Source organism: Artibeus jamaicensis, unplaced genomic scaffold (genome assembly GCF_021234435.1).
Source record: "Artibeus jamaicensis isolate MK-2021 breed Jamaican fruit bat unplaced genomic scaffold, CSHL_Jam_final scaffold_584, whole genome shotgun sequence".
NCBI classification, from domain to species: domain Eukaryota; kingdom Metazoa; phylum Chordata; class Mammalia; order Chiroptera; family Phyllostomidae; genus Artibeus; species Artibeus jamaicensis.
The window spans coordinates 2,880,064-2,897,478 of record NW_026522048.1 but is presented as its reverse complement, the minus strand read 5'-3'; the positions used below and the strand labels follow the sequence as shown (position 1 = coordinate 2,897,478).

General features: G+C 36.0%; 1 protein-coding gene across 1 annotated transcript in view; it reads right to left on the bottom strand.

The window, feature by feature from the left end:
- Positions 1 to 691: 691 nt before the first annotated feature.
- KITLG (KIT ligand) overlaps positions 692 to 17,415 on the bottom strand; it is a 118,023-nt gene continuing 101,299 nt past the window's right edge. Inside the window, exon 10 of the mRNA XM_037128150.2 lies at positions 692 to 1,333. The gene's annotated coding sequence lies outside the window, so the exon portion shown is untranslated. The remainder of the gene's footprint in view (positions 1,334 to 17,415) is intronic.

Here is a 17,415-nt window from a genome sequence, read left to right as displayed (position 1 = left end):
ATTTAAATATGTATACATGCCCCAGTGCTAAAGATAAACTAGTGTGTATATGACTATGTAAATATAGAATTACAACTCAGTAGCTTGTACTTGACTAAAAATAAATATCAATTTAGATCTGGAGCAGGAAAGGATAATAATCAATTTGCGAATAAAGAATTGCTTAAAGTCCAGTGGTGAAAGATGATCATCTATTAGGAAAAGAGAATTAACTGGCGAGGGAAATCTCCTCCCTGACAAATATTTTACATATCTTTTATTAAGCCCCATAAGAGTGACATGAGGTAAATTTTATTATCCTTAGTTAATAAAAAGAAAGCCAATTCAAGAACTTCTCCCAGGTCATACGATCGGTAAAAAGCAGAGCCAAGATTTGAACCCAGTTTTTTATGACTCTGAAATTTGTGTGCTTGAGATCATAGCATCCTATTCCCCAACAAGAGGGCACAATTGAAGATCCAATGCATGAAATTCGCTTCTTTATGTAGAGGCATGGGGGAAATCAGTTCCTTTCCTGGTCTCCAGGGGGTCACTTAGTAAGGGACTCCTGGGCGACTGGTATCTTTGAACTTGAGGGCGCTCTGAGCATATCTTTTTTATTTTTATTTTTTAACATAGTAACACGCATCAGGGGCCTTCATTTTTATTTTTTACTTTCAATATTTTATATTAGTTTCAGGTGAACAACATAGTGGTTATGCAATCAAATACTTTACAAAATGTCCCCCCAATATTTTTAGTACCCACATAGCACCAGGCATAGCAATATTATTAACTATATTACCTATGCTATAGTTTGCATAGCTGTGATTATTTTGCAACTAATAATTTGTACTTCTTAACCTCTTTCAACCATTCACTGAACGCTGCTCCCCTACGGCAACCACCAGTCTGCTCTGCCTGTGAGTCTGTTTCAATTTTGTTTGTTTGTTTATTTTGTTCTTTAATTTCCATTTATAAGTAAAATCGTATGGTATTGTATTTCTCTGACTTTCTCATTTTACTGAGTATAATACCCCCGAGGTCCAGCTATACTGTTGCAAATGATAAGATTTCTTTCTTCTTATGGTTGAGTAATATTCCATTGTATATATGAGCATATCTTCTTATTCTAGCATTCCTCTTGCAATACTTAAAGTTCAATTTGTAGCTCATCTCTAATGAGGTCGAGAATCAGCTCTATTGATTTTTGGTTCAAATTTTACTCTTGCTTTCATATTAACTTTTCTTCTGTGCTTTCTCCAAGTTTTGCATGAAAGTATTTTTTGTTAGGTTATTTCCTTCGATTGTTATGAAGTCATTGCTTTTAATTCTGCCTCTTACAAGGCATGATCTAAATAATGAAAAAAAACAAACAAACATAAGATCATTCAGTCAAAATATGACTTTGAGAATGAAGGATTAAGTTAAAAAATAAACTCATAAATTATAGAACTATACATAACAACATAGTTATACTGACTATACTCTTTATTATTATTGATAATAACCAAAGCATTTGACAGTTATTTTTAAGGAATGAGAGAACTACAAAGGAAGCCTTAGTCTGTTTTAGGATTGCATATTCATTCCTTTTTCCACAACCCATCATATGTGCTACATGCTAGACATTATGTAGCTTTTTACGCAAAAAGATGAATAAGACATATTCTCTACCTTTAGTTACAGATAACTACCATAAAGATTAATTAGTGCTGTATCACACACTTGCTCAAGACCTTCTGAAATTAATGCAAGAAAATGACCGAATGCTTGCTTAGCCTTCAAAGTCAGAGAGACCTAGATTTAAGATAGCTCTTTGGTATGTTATTTGCCTAGGGCAAATTACCACAATTGAGTGGCTTAAAATTCATGTGTACTTTTCACAGTTCTGCAGTCCAGAAATCTAAAATCAAACTGGCAGCTGAGTTAGTTCCCTTCGGAAGTTCTGAGGGAGAAGCTACCCCATACCTCTCTCCTAGTCCCTGATGGCTCTGACTGTCTTTGATGTTCCTTGGCTTGTAAACAATACTTTACTCCAGTTTCTTCCTCTGTTGTCATATGACTTTCTTCCCTGTATAGCTTTGTGTCTTCACATGACCTTCTTCCTTGGATATAGGACCCACACTAAAATTATTTCTGCAAAAATCCTATTTACAACTACGGTCATATTCTGAAATTCCGAGTGGACATGAAATATGGGAGAACACTCTTCAAACCAGTATATTCACCTATTAGTTATATGAATTTAAACAAAAAGTTAACTTCACTATTCCTCATCTATAAAATGGAGATACTAATAGCAGATATAACCTAAATTGCTAGGATATTTGAATAAGACATCATACTATCTGAAACAAAATAATTGCTGAACAAATGCCAGCTTGTAGTACTTTCGAGAACTCTTGAGTTCAGTTCTACCTTGTTGTGATAATACTTTGTCAACTAAACTTTGAGAAGTTACCAACTTTGCTTTCCAGTCTATGACACCCACCTAGCTTAGACTGTTTCTAAAAGTTTTCTGTGGAAAACTGTTTGTGCATTAGCAAGAAGTCTCTGAGGAGTAACAGTGCGCCAAGTATTGCAGTCATGCGGATCAGATATCTCGGAGTCATATATCAAAAATGTGTGCATTGGAAAGTAGGTCACTTAAATTTGATCTTTAGAAAGTATACAACTATTTTCAGCTTCTCTAGTGAACTTTCCTTAAGCAATAACTTTTTCAGTCAGTGTTTAAGGTTAGATAGAATGTCCTTCTAATCTCCAACATCAAATTTCATATTAAGTAAAAAAATATTTCCTTAATATTTTAGTCTGCTTTTTTGTTTTTTAATAGACTTTATTTTTAGAGCAGATTAGGTGTACAGCAATATTGAGCAGAAAGTACAGAGATTTCACATATATTCACTGCCCCCATACATGCAATATCCCTCTTTATAAACATCCCCCACCAGAGTAGTACATTTGTTACAACTGAGGAACCTACGTTGACACACCATTATCATCCAAATGCCATAGTTTACACTAGGGTTCACTCTTGGTGTTTCACATTCTATGTCTTTAGACAGAATTATAATGATATATGTATGTAATTATAGCATCATACAGAGTGGTTGCATTGCCTTAAAAGTCTGTGCTCTGCCTAATCACCACTTTCTTCCTACTAACCCATGGCAACCACTGGTCTTTTTACCATCTCCATAGTTTTTTTCCTTTTCTATAATATCATTTAGTTACAATCATGCAGTAGATAACCTTTTCAAATTGGCTTCTTTCACTGAGTGATACATGTTTAACTCTTCTCCACTTTGCCTGGCTTGATAGCTTATGTTTTTTAGTGCTGAATAATATTCTATCATCTGGATGTACCACAGTTTATCCATTTACCTACTGAGGTACATCTTGGTTGCTTCTAAAATTTGACAATTATGAATAAGCTTCTATAAATATCTATGTGTAGGTTTTTGCATGGACATGCATTTTTCACTCCTTTGGGTATTACCAAGGGGTATGATTGCTGTTATTCTATGGCAAAAGTTGTGAGAAACTGCCAAAATGTCTTCCACAGTAGATGTACCATTTTGCATTCCCACCAGCAATGAATGAGGGTTCTTATTGCCTCACATTCTTTCCAGCGTTTGGTGTTGTCAGTGTTCTGAATGTTGGTTGTTCTAATAGGTATTTGGTGCTGTCTCATTGTTGTTTCTAATTTTCATTTTCCAGATGACAACGATTGGAACATCTTTCCATATAATTTTTTTGCCATCTATAGGTATTCCTTGGTGAAATATTCTTAATGTTTTGGCCCATTTTTATTGGATTGGCCCAAATGCCTGTTTAGTTTTTTCCAAAATAAAAGACAGATTTTTCATTTTTACCAGAAACTTTATTGATTTGGATATTTTTAGTATATTGGCCATCTCCTGCTGCTACCTTCTAGAGGGTAGGTGCCAGGGGTGCTGCTAAACATCCTCCAATGCAAAAGACAGCTCACAGCAAGGAATTATTTGGTCAAAATGTCAGTAGCACTAAGAAACATTGCAAACCACTTTTGACATGTTTGATCAGTGACAGCACCTTCTCCATACACTGCACAAATCTTTTTTTTTTGCATTTTAGTTGCATTTTTACCTTTCTTGAAATAATAAAGCATAGCATGCTGAAAATATGTATTTTCTTCTACCTTCAATATTAAAATGGCTGCACAAAAATTCACTATTTTTTTTTTGCAGAGTGATATGACAGCTGTCACAACACAATCTCACAAAACTGCTTTGAATGCAGTTAAACACAACTAAGCACTACTAGAGCCATCATACGGAAAAAAAGTAATGGACTTTTTGGCCAACCCAATTAATCTTCATTTCTGTATTGTTGAATTTTGAGAGGTTTTTGTATATTTTGAATAACAAGCCTTTATCAGATGTCTTTTGCACATATTTTCTCCAAGTCTGTGGATTGTCTTTTCATTCTCTTGATATTGTCTTTCATACATCAGAAATGTTTAATTTTAATAATTTTTTAAAATATTTTCATTTTTACTCATTTTTAGACAGAGGGTAAGGAAGAGAGAAAGAAAGGGAGAGAAACATCAGTGTGTTGTTGCCTCTCATGTACCCCTAACCGGGGCTGAGCCCACAACCCAGGCCTGTGCCCTGAATGGGAATAGAACCAGGGATCCTTTGGTTCACGGGCTGGTGCTCAATCTACTGAGCTACACCAGCCAAGGCTAATTTTAATAAATATGACCTTATTAATTATTTTGTTCATGGATCATGGTTTTGGTATTTTATTTTTTAAATTATTGCAATATCCAAGATCACCTAGGTTTTTAATATATGTCATCTTCTATGAATTTTTTAGTTTTGCATTTTATATTTAGATCTGTGGTCTATTCTGAATTAACTTTTGTGGAGGGTGTAATATCTACAAGGTTTGTCCAGAAAAAGTTCAGCCATTGTTAATATAATGAGAACAGTTTGTGTGATAGTGATGTAACTTGGCAGCCAAGGCGAGCGGAGTAGAATGTGCATGTGTGGACAAAGATGACATCACTGTACTAGTCAGTGATGGGGGGTAGATGCCATTGAGTGAGCATGTGTGTTGTGTGGCTATCACATTCAAAATGACTGAGTAGAGTGATGAATCTGCATCAGATTTTGCGTTAGCTTGAACATTCCTCCACAAAAACTATGCAGATGATTCAGAAGACCTCAGCTATGGCAGCTTCATCACAAGACACCCACTTATCCATCGCATCTCATGCTGAGTTTTTTTAGCAAAACATCAAATCACCCAGGTGTCTCAGTCCCACTACAGCCCAGATTTGGAGCCCTGTGATTTCTGGCTTTTGCAAAATCTAAAATCACCTTTGAAAGGAAAGATATTTCAGACCATTGATGAGATTCAGGAAAATATAGTGGAGGAGCTGATGGGAATTGGGAGAACCATGTGGGGCCTCAAGGTGCCTACTTTGAATGGGACTGAGGCATCATTATCTTATGTTCAATAAATGTCTCTATTTTTCAAATTACATGGCAGGATACCCTTTGTATAGATTCATTTCTTGCACGTGAATGTTGAGTTGCTCTAGCACCATTCGTTGTAAAACTATCTTTGAGCCATTGTATTGTGTTTGCTTCTCTGTCAAAGATAATTGATTATATTTATTTGGGTCTATTTCTGGGTTTTTCATTCTGTTCCACTGATCAATTTTTCTATTCTTTCATCAATATCACATTGTCTTTATTACTATATCTATAGCAAGTCTCAAAGTCAAGCACTGTCAGTGTTTCCACTTCGTTGTTCTCTTTCAAGTTGACTAATCTGGGTCTTTTATCTCTTCACATAAATGTTAGATTCAGTTTATTGATGTCCACAAAATAATTTTGGGGGATTTTGCTTGGGATTGCATTGAATCTACAGATGAAGTTTGGAAGAACTGTTATATTGACAATATTGAGTGTCCCTGTGTCTGAACATAGAGTATCTCTCCATTTACTTTTTTTATTTCTTTCTTCAGAATTTTCTAGTATTTCTTCATATCGGTCTTGTGCATTTTTTGTTAGATTTATACCTAAATATTTAATTTTGGGGTGGTACTAATGTAAATGTTACTGTGTTTTTATTGTTTTTTAAGATATTTTAAATTTTTTATTTATTTATTTTTATAGAGAGGGGAAGGGAGGGAGAAAAGGTGGGGGAAAGAAAGGGAGAGAAACATCAATGTGTGGTTGCCTCTCATGTGCCCACTACTGGGGACCTGGACCACAACCCAGGCATGTGCCCTGACTAGGAAATGAACCGGTGACCCTTTGATTCACAGCCTGTGTTCAATCCACTGAGGTACACCAGCCAGGGCACTGTGTTTATTGTTTAACTCCACTTGTTCATTGCTGGTATATAGAAATGTGGTTGATTTATATACATCAACCTTGTGCTATAGACCGAATGTTTGCGTCTCTCAAAATTCATATGTTGAAAGCTAACTCCCAATGTGATGGAATTAGAGGCACGGCCTTGGGGAGATGATTAGGTCATGGGGGCAGAACCCTTATCTGTAAAATTAGTGCCCTTATAAAAGAAAGCCCAGATAGCTTCCCTGCTACTTTTAAGGATGAAAGGAGAAAACAGCCATCTATAAACCAGAAAGTGGGCCCTGACCAGACAGTCAATCTGCTGGTGCTTTGTTCTTCAACTGCTCAATCTCCAGAACTATGAGAAATACATTTCTGTTGTACAATATATAAGCTGCTTAGTCTATGATATAAGCCCTAAAGGACTAAAGCACCTGTATCCTATAACTTTGCTATAATTATTAGTTCCAGAATATTAGTTTTGTTTTGTAAATTGATCTTATCTACCTAGGCCAATTAAAAAAGAATCATAAATTCGAACTAATGCTTACTACTGAGTGTCTGCTAAATGTATGGTGCTGTTCTAGGCACTAGGGAATAGATCAGTAAAAATAGACAAATTCTCTACCCTCATGGTGTTTACCTTCTGCTGGAGATAAGAGGTAACATATAAATAAATCTGTAATATCCCGTAGTGAAAAGTGTTATGAGAGGTAAAAAGGAGAGGGAGTGAATGAGGAGTCAGGTATGCTCCTTTAGACAGGATGCTAAGATTATGCTTTATGGAAAAAACACGACCTTGCAGGAGAATCACAATTGACGTGAGAAAGCTGGACATCCAAGGAACTTCGAAAGAGCATTCTAGGAGAAGGGAAGAATAGCCTGATAGAGAATATCAGATAGCCTGAGAGGGGAAGGTACTTTAAGTATTCTAGAAACAGCAAGGGCTCCATTAATTATCCTCAATGAGATAGAAATTTCCTTTAGTTATACATTCTTAGTCACTTATACATTCCTTTTAGGAACAGTTAAAACAAGTAACTAACCCCCTTCCCCCAAAGAAATCCACCAAAAACTTTATGGCTCTTCTCAATCTCCTGATTCACAAAAAATGATAACCTAGTTTTTATGAAACCTACACTTGTATATTTTACAAAACACCCTCATTTCATTATTTATTCTTTCTTTCAACATTTTTCTCCTTTTTGTATCAACTAAGGTTTTTTGGATAGCATGACACAAATGGATTCTCCTGGGGAGAAAATGAAATTTATTAGGAGGATAATATGTGATCATAGTATCAAAAAGCCTGGAGATGTGAATTTGGAAATTTGCAGGAACCAAGGAAGCCACAGAGAAAGTTATAAAAGTTTCTTTGATGACAGAACAGCTTGGTGTTCCAAGCCTGACCTCTGGGATGAACCCAATTGTTTCCTTGTCATTCTGCCCACTATTAGACCTTCAGGAAGAGAGCATCCAAGTTACTTAGATTGGATTATGGAAACTGCCTCTTGGCTAAGTGGAAGCAGTCCTTCGAAATACACACCCATCAGACTCTAACCAAGGGAGAAGCAGTACTTCCCTAAAAGGAATTAGGGTGGTGTGAAGAAGGGAAAATTAATGTCATGCAATTGAGACACAACAAGACTCCATGGTATTTTCTGTCTCTGAGGAAGAACTGGTTTTACTTTTTTCTAATTCTTCCATGGGGTTCTTTATTCAATCCCTTGTAGAATTTCTTAAAGTTCCTCTCCAATATACTCCTCATCGTGGGTCCTTTGTTTGCCACCCCCCATGGAAAGTTACTGCACATGACTTCAAATTACAGACCTCAGAGTCCTCTTTGTCTCTGTCTTCTTATTTATCACCACCACCTCATCATTAATTAATTTTGAAATTTTATTGATATTATGTGATAAACACTTCTCCAATTAGGTTTATTTCTTTTACCTCACTTCAAACTGTGATGCTGTCTTGGGCTATTACAATAACAGATCAGATTAATTTTTTTCTATAAATGTTTCTAATCCAGTCTTAATATTTCTTCTAGAATCATTTTTCTAAAGTAGTCAAAATAGCAGAGGAAAAAACAATAATCTTATCATGACACTTTCTTGCTTTGAGAAACTTCAGTGGATTTCTAGCAGCACCCTGATAAAGTCTAAGTCTTGTAGTTTGCAGGCTCCCAACTCCCCTGGCCTCAATATGCCCTTTCTAGCATCAACTCCCTTCATTTTCTTTAGCATCCTCTAAAGCCACACAGGGACCATCCCAATATTTTAGATTGTACCTTCTATTGGCTATGGATATTATGATGGTTTCCACAGTAATTCTTTCACCCATATATAGTAATCATGGATTCAGAGGAAAAATAGCCCCACCCCCCAGATCCAAGAGTGGTCCTGGATATTTCTATCCAAACACAATAAAGCATTTCTACTTGCCATTGTGAATGATTCATATAAAACAGGCTCAAACCAATAGGTCTATGGCATGTCCATGGCCAAAATAACTGATTTAATAAAAGGCTTTCAATATATGCATAAAAAAAGGGTACCCACTCTTTTGAGAATTGTCTCCTTTCCTCTAGATATTGTAATGTGAGGGTTTGAATCATGAAACCCCCTACAGCTGCTTTTCTATGATGGTGGAAGCTAGCCTGAGAACAAGACCATGTCAGAGAGGAGGGACCATAGAGAGAGCACCAGAGCAATGGGATGAAGCCCATTGAGAGACCTGCCTGACTCAGGACCTCTAGTTATGGGAGTCAATGTGTCTTGTCATTGACTAAATCATTCTGGGTCAGGTTTTCTATTACTAGATGTTCAAAACATCTTGATACACTGTTCTCCCTGCCTAGGATATCCACTTTTCTTTTAAAGAGGCTAAATTGCACAACCTTTATGAAACTTTCTTTATCCCATGAACAACAATTCAGCAGGCTTTTATTCTTCCATTGCACTTTGTTTTTACTTCTGGGAATGATTCATTATATATATGAGAAAGTGAACACATTTTGTGTGTGCCAAATTCTGTACTGGTAACAGAGAAATAAGCAAATTAACAAAAGTCTCAACCCTCACAGAGCTTAAATTCTATGGGGAAAGACAGAAATTCATCACCAACAAAATAGTAACATGTAGAAGGATATAAAGTATTATAGAGATAAATAAATCTTGGAAAAGGAGGTAGGGAGTGCTAGGGAGAGACTGAAATACAAAATAGGATGGTCAGGGAAAGTCTCACTAGAAAAGGAGAATTTGAGCAAAGACTTAAAAGAGTTAAAAAAGAAAGTAAAGGGATATTTGAGGTGGGGCAATAAAGGCAGGAGTGTACATACGGTGTTCAATGTTAGCAGATGAGGCCTGTCCAGAAATTATCCAGCCATATACCATGAAAAATAGAGACATTGAAGAAGATACAAGATATAGAAAACATTGTACATAGGACAATGACACCTCAGTCCCCTTCAAAGTAGGCACCCTGGGACCTAACACAGTTCTCCTGGCTTTTCTTCCATTGTTCAAAAACACTCTGTAAAATACTTTGTTGGAATTGCTATCAACTGCCCCATCATATTTTCCTGAATCTCACCAATAGTCTCAATCTCTTCCTTTTTATAGGTGATTTTAATTTTAGAAAAAGCCAGAAGTCACAGGGTACCAAATTTGGACTGTAATGAGACTGAGTCACCTGAGTCACCTGGGTCAATGATGTTTTGCCAAATCTCTGTATGAGATGTGATGCATGAATGAACATCTTGTCATGACAAAGCTGCCAATCACCAGTTGCCCATAGCTGTGGTCTTCTGAATCATCTGAATAGTTTCTGTGGAGGAATATTCAAGCTTAAAGCAAAATTTGACGTAGATTCATTGTTCTATTTGCTTAGTCATTTTAAATGTGGCAACCACACAGTACACATGCTCACTCAATGGCATCTACTTCCCCCACTGACTAGTACAGTATAGTTGTCATTGTTCACACGTGCACATTCCAGTCCACACTCCTTGGCTATCAGGATACATCATTGTCATGCAAACTATTCTCATTATATTAACAATGGCTAGACTTTTTCTGGACCAACTTGTACATTTGAAGAACAAGTACTCCAGTGTCATAGGACAGGAGTGAGAGAGGGTAAGAGTAGTAGACTAGGAAGACAAGTTAAAAACTGAGGCCAGGTCACACAAGACCTTGAAAGCTACTGGATAAAGCTATGTGTATAAAGACTTCGGGCAGAGAGAACTGATAGGTTGTGACTTGACTACTCTTCTTAAAGTTTCACTCTGGTTACTGGAGTTAGAATAGACTTTGGGAAAACTTCTATCATGCTATATAATTATTAGTTTTTTTCATTTATCTCTGGCATCTGTTCCTCCTTTGATTGCAAAAGCCACAACTTGTTTTTCTTAATATGTTCATGACTTACAAGTGTTTGAGAGACTGAATGGACAACCCTGTATTTTCTTAGGGAGTTCTATTTCCTTCATCAGGTATAAGAGAAATGCACATATCAAATGACCCTGAGAAAATTACACTAAGCCTAATTTTCTAGAAGAGAAACACTAAATTGATAACAGCAGTACAAGATAGAAAGAGAAAAAGTTACACAAAATTACACATAGCTAATAAATATAGGGTATAGTTTTAAAATAAAAAATAATTTGTTCCTAGATTTTTACACAAATTAAGATCCAAGAGAGTACAAAATTCTAACTTAATCAAGTATATTAATTAAACATCTAAAATGATACCAACTATACTGTAATGCTGTATAAAATTAAGGTGTTACTGAAATATTGGAAAGTCAGTCATTTCCCAAATGGCTGTGTAGCTAGTGTAGACAAATCATCAAACAAGTATCTTGAGTTAGATAAACTTGTCCCCTGAGTCTAAATCAAATTGTGTGTTTGAGGCATGTGTTACTTCAAAACACAAATTCGCAGCTTCATTGAATTTTCAGACAACTCATAGGTTTCACTGAGCTTATTCTTTGCACCATCATTTGTCTGGCGTTTGAAAAGCTGTATTCACAAGTTTCGCTAGAAAATATTTACAAGCTCTATGGTGCCAGGCATTGGCAACTGTCCTCCCCTGACATGTGCTGAAGGGAACAAGCCACACAACTGCTCCACTCCCACATAATCCCTCTGGCTGATTGAAATTGGATGACCTTCCTGGGAACTCTTTACTGTGGCCTCTGTGGGTGCCAAGAGCCCTAGAATGCTTGCTGGGTTGTTCTCATTCAAATACTGAGCTTTCTGGGTTCTCATTCAGGCATCTTTAGACACACTTCCTTCTTGCTCAGTTAAACTGCTAATTGGCACAGGAAATATCCAAGCTTTGTCCATTTTCTATAGAAGTTGAAAATGCTTCTTATCTGACTGTGCTGACAGAATTATATTTTCAATAGTATGAATGCCCCAGACCTTTCAATAATAACTTTGGGAATATAATAATACACATAATGCAGCTGGTGAGTCTTAAAACAGCCTCATGCCACAGGATAAATGGTTACAAGCCTGAATCCTCTCAAATTGGGAGCTAAAAAAATGGGTGCTTGAACTATAGTGATTTAAATTTGATAAAAGCTGTACATAGTGCCTTTCTGTTCTTACGCTCTTTAATTTAATTGGTCCATTTGCACTATTATACATTTGATCTGTTTGCTACTAGTTATAAATACGAGAGAATGTTGTGGTCGGTTTCCAAGGAATATTTTTCCATCACCACAAAAAAGCATATGACGTTTGCCAAGAATGGAGAAAATTGTCTTTATATTTGTCATTGGCAAGGAGCCCAAGTTTTCCATACGTATGAAATAAAAACCTTTCTAATTTTTAATTTTAGGTCTTGCCTGCTTCTAATGGACATGTGTAGAGTGACAGGCAAGGAGTGCTCAGGCTGGGTGTTGAAATTACTGAGACCTTCTAAAGTCAGTCTTAACATTTTGAAAATTTATGTCAAATTGCCAAAAGCTACCTTAAAGTCTTTGCACGTGTATGGGCATATGTGTCTTCTTTGAACAAAGTAGATGCATAAATGTTTTGTGAGTCTTTAGAGGATAATAAAACTCACTAGCTATGATGTGTCATGCTTTACTGGGATAATTCATATCAAATATATTGATATGAGCAGAGTCCACTCAAAAATATTATTATGAAAAAATAAGAGATCATTAATATTTTGATTTGTGTTTCTAGTTGCATATTGTGAGGTTTGACACTATTCGCTGAGAAGGAGATAGCAATTTATGACATCACTGCCCTTGTGTCTAAAAGATCAGGACAGATGACTGACCAGGTTGCTGGTTGTATACAGATCATCCAGTCATTACTAGTCTTTACTGGACTTCATGTATAAGTTCATTCATGCTGCCCTGTTTCCTGTGTTAGAAGATATTCAAGTCACTGAAATTCTATGTGGCCACAATCCATCTGGAACTGCAACACACCATGAATGGAGAAAGAAGTCTCCTGGAGAACTTCTGTTTAGGTCCTCTTTGAATTGTGATTTCTAATTCTTGCCAAGTTGTCTTGTTCAAAATAAGTTTTAAATGATAGTTTCACAAGAGTATTTCGTGCCTCCTTAAATTAAAGATCCATTAGTTTGTGAAACAAAACTAAGAACAATTTTCAAGATCACAGGAAGTGAAAGGTTTGGTGCTGGAAAAGAAATAAAATGACAAACAGAAAAGAATGACAGTTGTAGAAATACAGCCAAAACACACATGGGGATTTGGTGTGTGGCAAAGCTGTTATTTCAAAGCAGTAGGGAAAGATCAATTATTTAATAGGCAGTGTTGAGAAAGCACCTAGCCAACTGAATGATGATAAAGCTGTATTTCTACCTTAGAGCACTAACAATTTTTTGTAAAACAGTGATTTAAAATAATAATAATAATAATAATAATAATAATAATAAATAGCATCAGCAGACCTGGCTTGTGTGGCTCAGTCGACTGAGTGCTGGACTGTGAACCAAAGGGTTGCTGGTTCGATTCCCACCCAGGGCACATGCCTGGTTTGCGGACCAGGTCCCCAGGTGGGAGCGTGCACTAGAAGCAACCACACATTGATGTTTCTGTCCCTCTCTCTTTCTCTCTGCCTTCCCCTCTGTCTAAAAATAAATGAATAAAATCTTAAAAAATAATAATATAAAAGTTACCCTAATACATTAGAACAAATTTTGGGTACATTTTTTCATTATTTAGGGTCATAAAGTGGGCAAAGTCTGTTTAAACATAAAATATCACCTATAGGCTATAAAGAAAAGGAAATGGCAGGACTGACTACATAAAAGTTTGAGCTATCTTTGCAGCAGAAAGTATTATAAAAATGTCAAATGAAGAAAGATAAACTGGGAAAAGGATTTGTTGAACATAAAGTGAAAATGCTAATTTCCTAGACAAGAAACTCACAAACCAAATTAAAAAAAAATCTGAAAGGAAAATTGGCAAATACATAAACAGTTCACAGAAAAGATAAATGATCAATAATCATTTATGCCATAAGTATGTGCTAAAAAATCTACATATGCCAGAATTATTTAAGGTACTTGGAATAAATCAGAGAACAAAACTCTGGTACTTGGCCTGGCTGGTACAGCTCAGTGGATTGAGCGTGGGCCTGCAAACCAAAGGGCTGCCAGTTTGATTCCCAGGCAGAGTACATGCCTGGGTTGTGGGCCAGGTCCCCAGTAGAAAGCTCATGGGAGGCAACTGTACACTGGTGCTTCTCTCCTTCTCTTTCTCCTTCCCTTCTCCTTCCTAAAAATAAAGAAATAAAATCTCTAAAAAGACCGGACACAAATTTCTGTGCCTGAGTACATTCTATCATGAGGGATGATGGTGAAGAAGGTAATAAATAGTACACTGAATTAATAATTATGTAACTTGTTAGAGCTCTGTTTCCCAAACCATGTGCCAAGGCATCCTGAGATTCTATAGCAAGATTGTAGGGATGATATGATACTGGTTATCTAAACTTTCAAAGGAAACACAGCAACATCTATTAGACAATGTATAAATGTAGTAGCTCCAAATTTCAACATTAGATCATGCTGAACTTTGATGCCATACGTTTTCAAGGCCAGCTTTTCAGTGGTTGCTATGTTAATAAGAAAATACTGTAAAAATCAATGTGCATCAGGAAATAAAGGTAGTGTTCTCCATTATGATTCCAAGTGTTGACAACCCATTCAAGGTCTAACAGGCAACACATCCCATTAGTAAGTAATTATGATTAAGAATGAAATATATATGTTACTTTCCTTCAACTTACATGTATTAGTTTTTCAAATGGTTTTTAAGTTGCTGGGACATAAATACAGCATGGGGCAAAAGTAGGTTTACAGTTGTGAGTATGCAAAACAGAGTTTATTCTTGTATTATTATTTATTAATTATGGCATTATTTTATAGGAACAAAGGTAAACCTGCTGTTGCCCCACTCTGTACTTATTAGACTGTTTGGTCCTAATTATTTAGTAAAGGGAAATGCTAGATTTTTCTTTTGGCCAGGGGTGCTGTGAAAATGTTACTGAGAGACTGAGAGCACCATGAACTAAGTTTAAGAACTTCTGTGTTAGAGGGTAATAAGTACTATAAAAAGAATGTAAAACACACTAAATTGGTCTGAGTGCTAGAGGTAGAAGCAGGTGACTTGTTATTTTCAATATCATGGATAGGAAAGGTTCAGCTTCACTGAGAAAGTGGCATTTGAGCAAAGCCTTAACAAGGTGAGGGAGTGAGCCACGTGAATGGGTACCCGCAGCGTGAATGCTCCAAGCAGAGGGCACAGCCAGTGCAAAAGCTGCAAGATAGGCATGTATTTGGTTATCCAAGGAGTGCAACTAGGGCAGAGGGAGCTGAAAGGAAAGTCATAGGCAGGTAAGGTCAAGTGAGACAAGTCACAGAAGCCATTAAAGACATTTGACTTTTGCTTTGAGAGAAATACAGAGTCCTTGCATTTTGAAATAAGCTTTTTAACATATTAACATTCCAAAATGAATGATTTAGTTAAAAAAGTCAACTCTTCTGATATTTCAGTAAACTACATACACATCATGTAGAGTTGGGATATATGAAGTTTGAACTATTATCATATATGTCTCAAAATTCATGTTTTTAAAAATATCTGTACCTACTTGTCTAAGAAAACAACTTTCTGTCTTTGAAGTGAATCATGCAATGATATATGCTTAGAATATAATGTTGTCCTTCAGAGTATTATAGGCTACGTACAAACGCTTCATTCCCCACCCAGGTCCTCCCATTAAAGAAACACTTCGGTGGTTAAGCAGGGCAATGCTCAAACTTAAAAACAAACAAAACAAAAAACCATAATTGTTCATGAAGGGTAAAAAAAGATAATTTATTTCATAGTAATTTTTACTATCAACCATCCAAAAAATGACAAATAATGAGTTGTTTTTAAGGTTACATTATTTTCTGAAAGTTTTTAGAGGGAGTGTATGCAGATACACTAAACTATTTAAATAAAAATATTTTATATTATATCAATATTATATGAATATGTTTAATTACATAATTTCCCTTTGCCTAAGATTAAAATCTTAGCATACTTGTGATCCTACATAAATACTGTACTTGAATGGATTTAGCTTAGAATGAGAATTAGGGTATTTACAGACAAATAGGTATTAAAATCATTGTTTATATACAGAAAAAAGCAACATGCTTTTGTGTACACTGAAATCACAGCCAAAGTAGTATTTGTGTAAAATTTATGCTGTTGAAGAAATGCTCTTTAACTCTAGCAAATACTGGTCATAGAACAATGTTCAATTAATATAAATATAAACCTAGGGCATAATTTTTAATATGTTTAAGACTTCATTTTGATAACAACAAAGAACTCTTAAAAATATTAAATTAAGCAGGGGTTTGTGCTTATGTTTTGTTTTGCTTTTTTTTTCTTTTCAATAAGATCAGAAATTCAGTTTTGGGTGTTAACTTTGAGATTATACTCAAATATACAAGAGGAGATGGATTAGAGCCAGATAAATTATTCGGGTGTGTTTGCTATATTTGTGTCATTTACAGGAAGTAGACTAAATGAGATCCCCCCCCCAAATGAGTGTGTTTTATAAGAAGAGGGCCCACCATTGAGTTGTAGAACACTCCAGTATCAATCAGACAGGAAAAAGATGAGGAAGGAGGAGAATGAGAAAAAGCAACTAGTAAAGGAAACAAAAAAAGTTTGAAGTGTAGAGCATTATGCTAAGTGAAATAAAACAGGTGGCGAAAGACAGATACCATATCATCTCACTTATAAGAGGAATATAGTGAAAAAAGTAAACTAATGAGCAAAGTAGAACCAGAGACATTGAAATAAAGAACAAACTTGACAGTGACCCAAGGGGAGGAGGGAAGGTGATGATGGAGGAAAGAAGGGGAAGGGTCTTCAAGGAACATGTGTAAAGGACCCAGGACAATGCCAAAGGGGGGGAGGATTGAGGGTGGGAGGTGGGGAGTGGGTGGGGCAGGGGAAAGTGGTGGTGGGGAAATAGAGACAGCTGTACTTGAACAAGAATTTAAAAAATGCAAAACAAAACTGATTGAAGTGTACAGGTGAATGCATAGCCAATGAGGATTCTGAATTGACCACTGGAATTCACTACATAAAAATCTTTAAAAGAGCAGTTTTGGTAGAATGATAGAAATTAAAACCTAATTGGGTTTAACAACCAATGTAAGATGGAGAGGATTTCCATTCTAGTAATGCCACAGGTAAACTACATCAACTCTCCAGATAAGGAAAACAAACTAGAGAAAAGGGTAAAAAAGAAAAAAAAATCCTGGGGACACCTGTAATAGTGTAAACACTAAAAATAAAGTTTAAAAATTCCAAGGTACTCTAAAACTAACAACAACAAAAAAACCCTCAGAGAAATATGAAAGGCATATGCCCTTTTCTTAAGAAATACCTGCTAATAATACAACTGTCAGCTAAAGATTAAGAAGCTGAGTTGAACTTTCAATAAACTCTCAGGGCTGGTCAGTAAACATTGTCCTCAGTACTTGCCAAGGAGTTGAGCCCTGGTTAAAAAAAATCC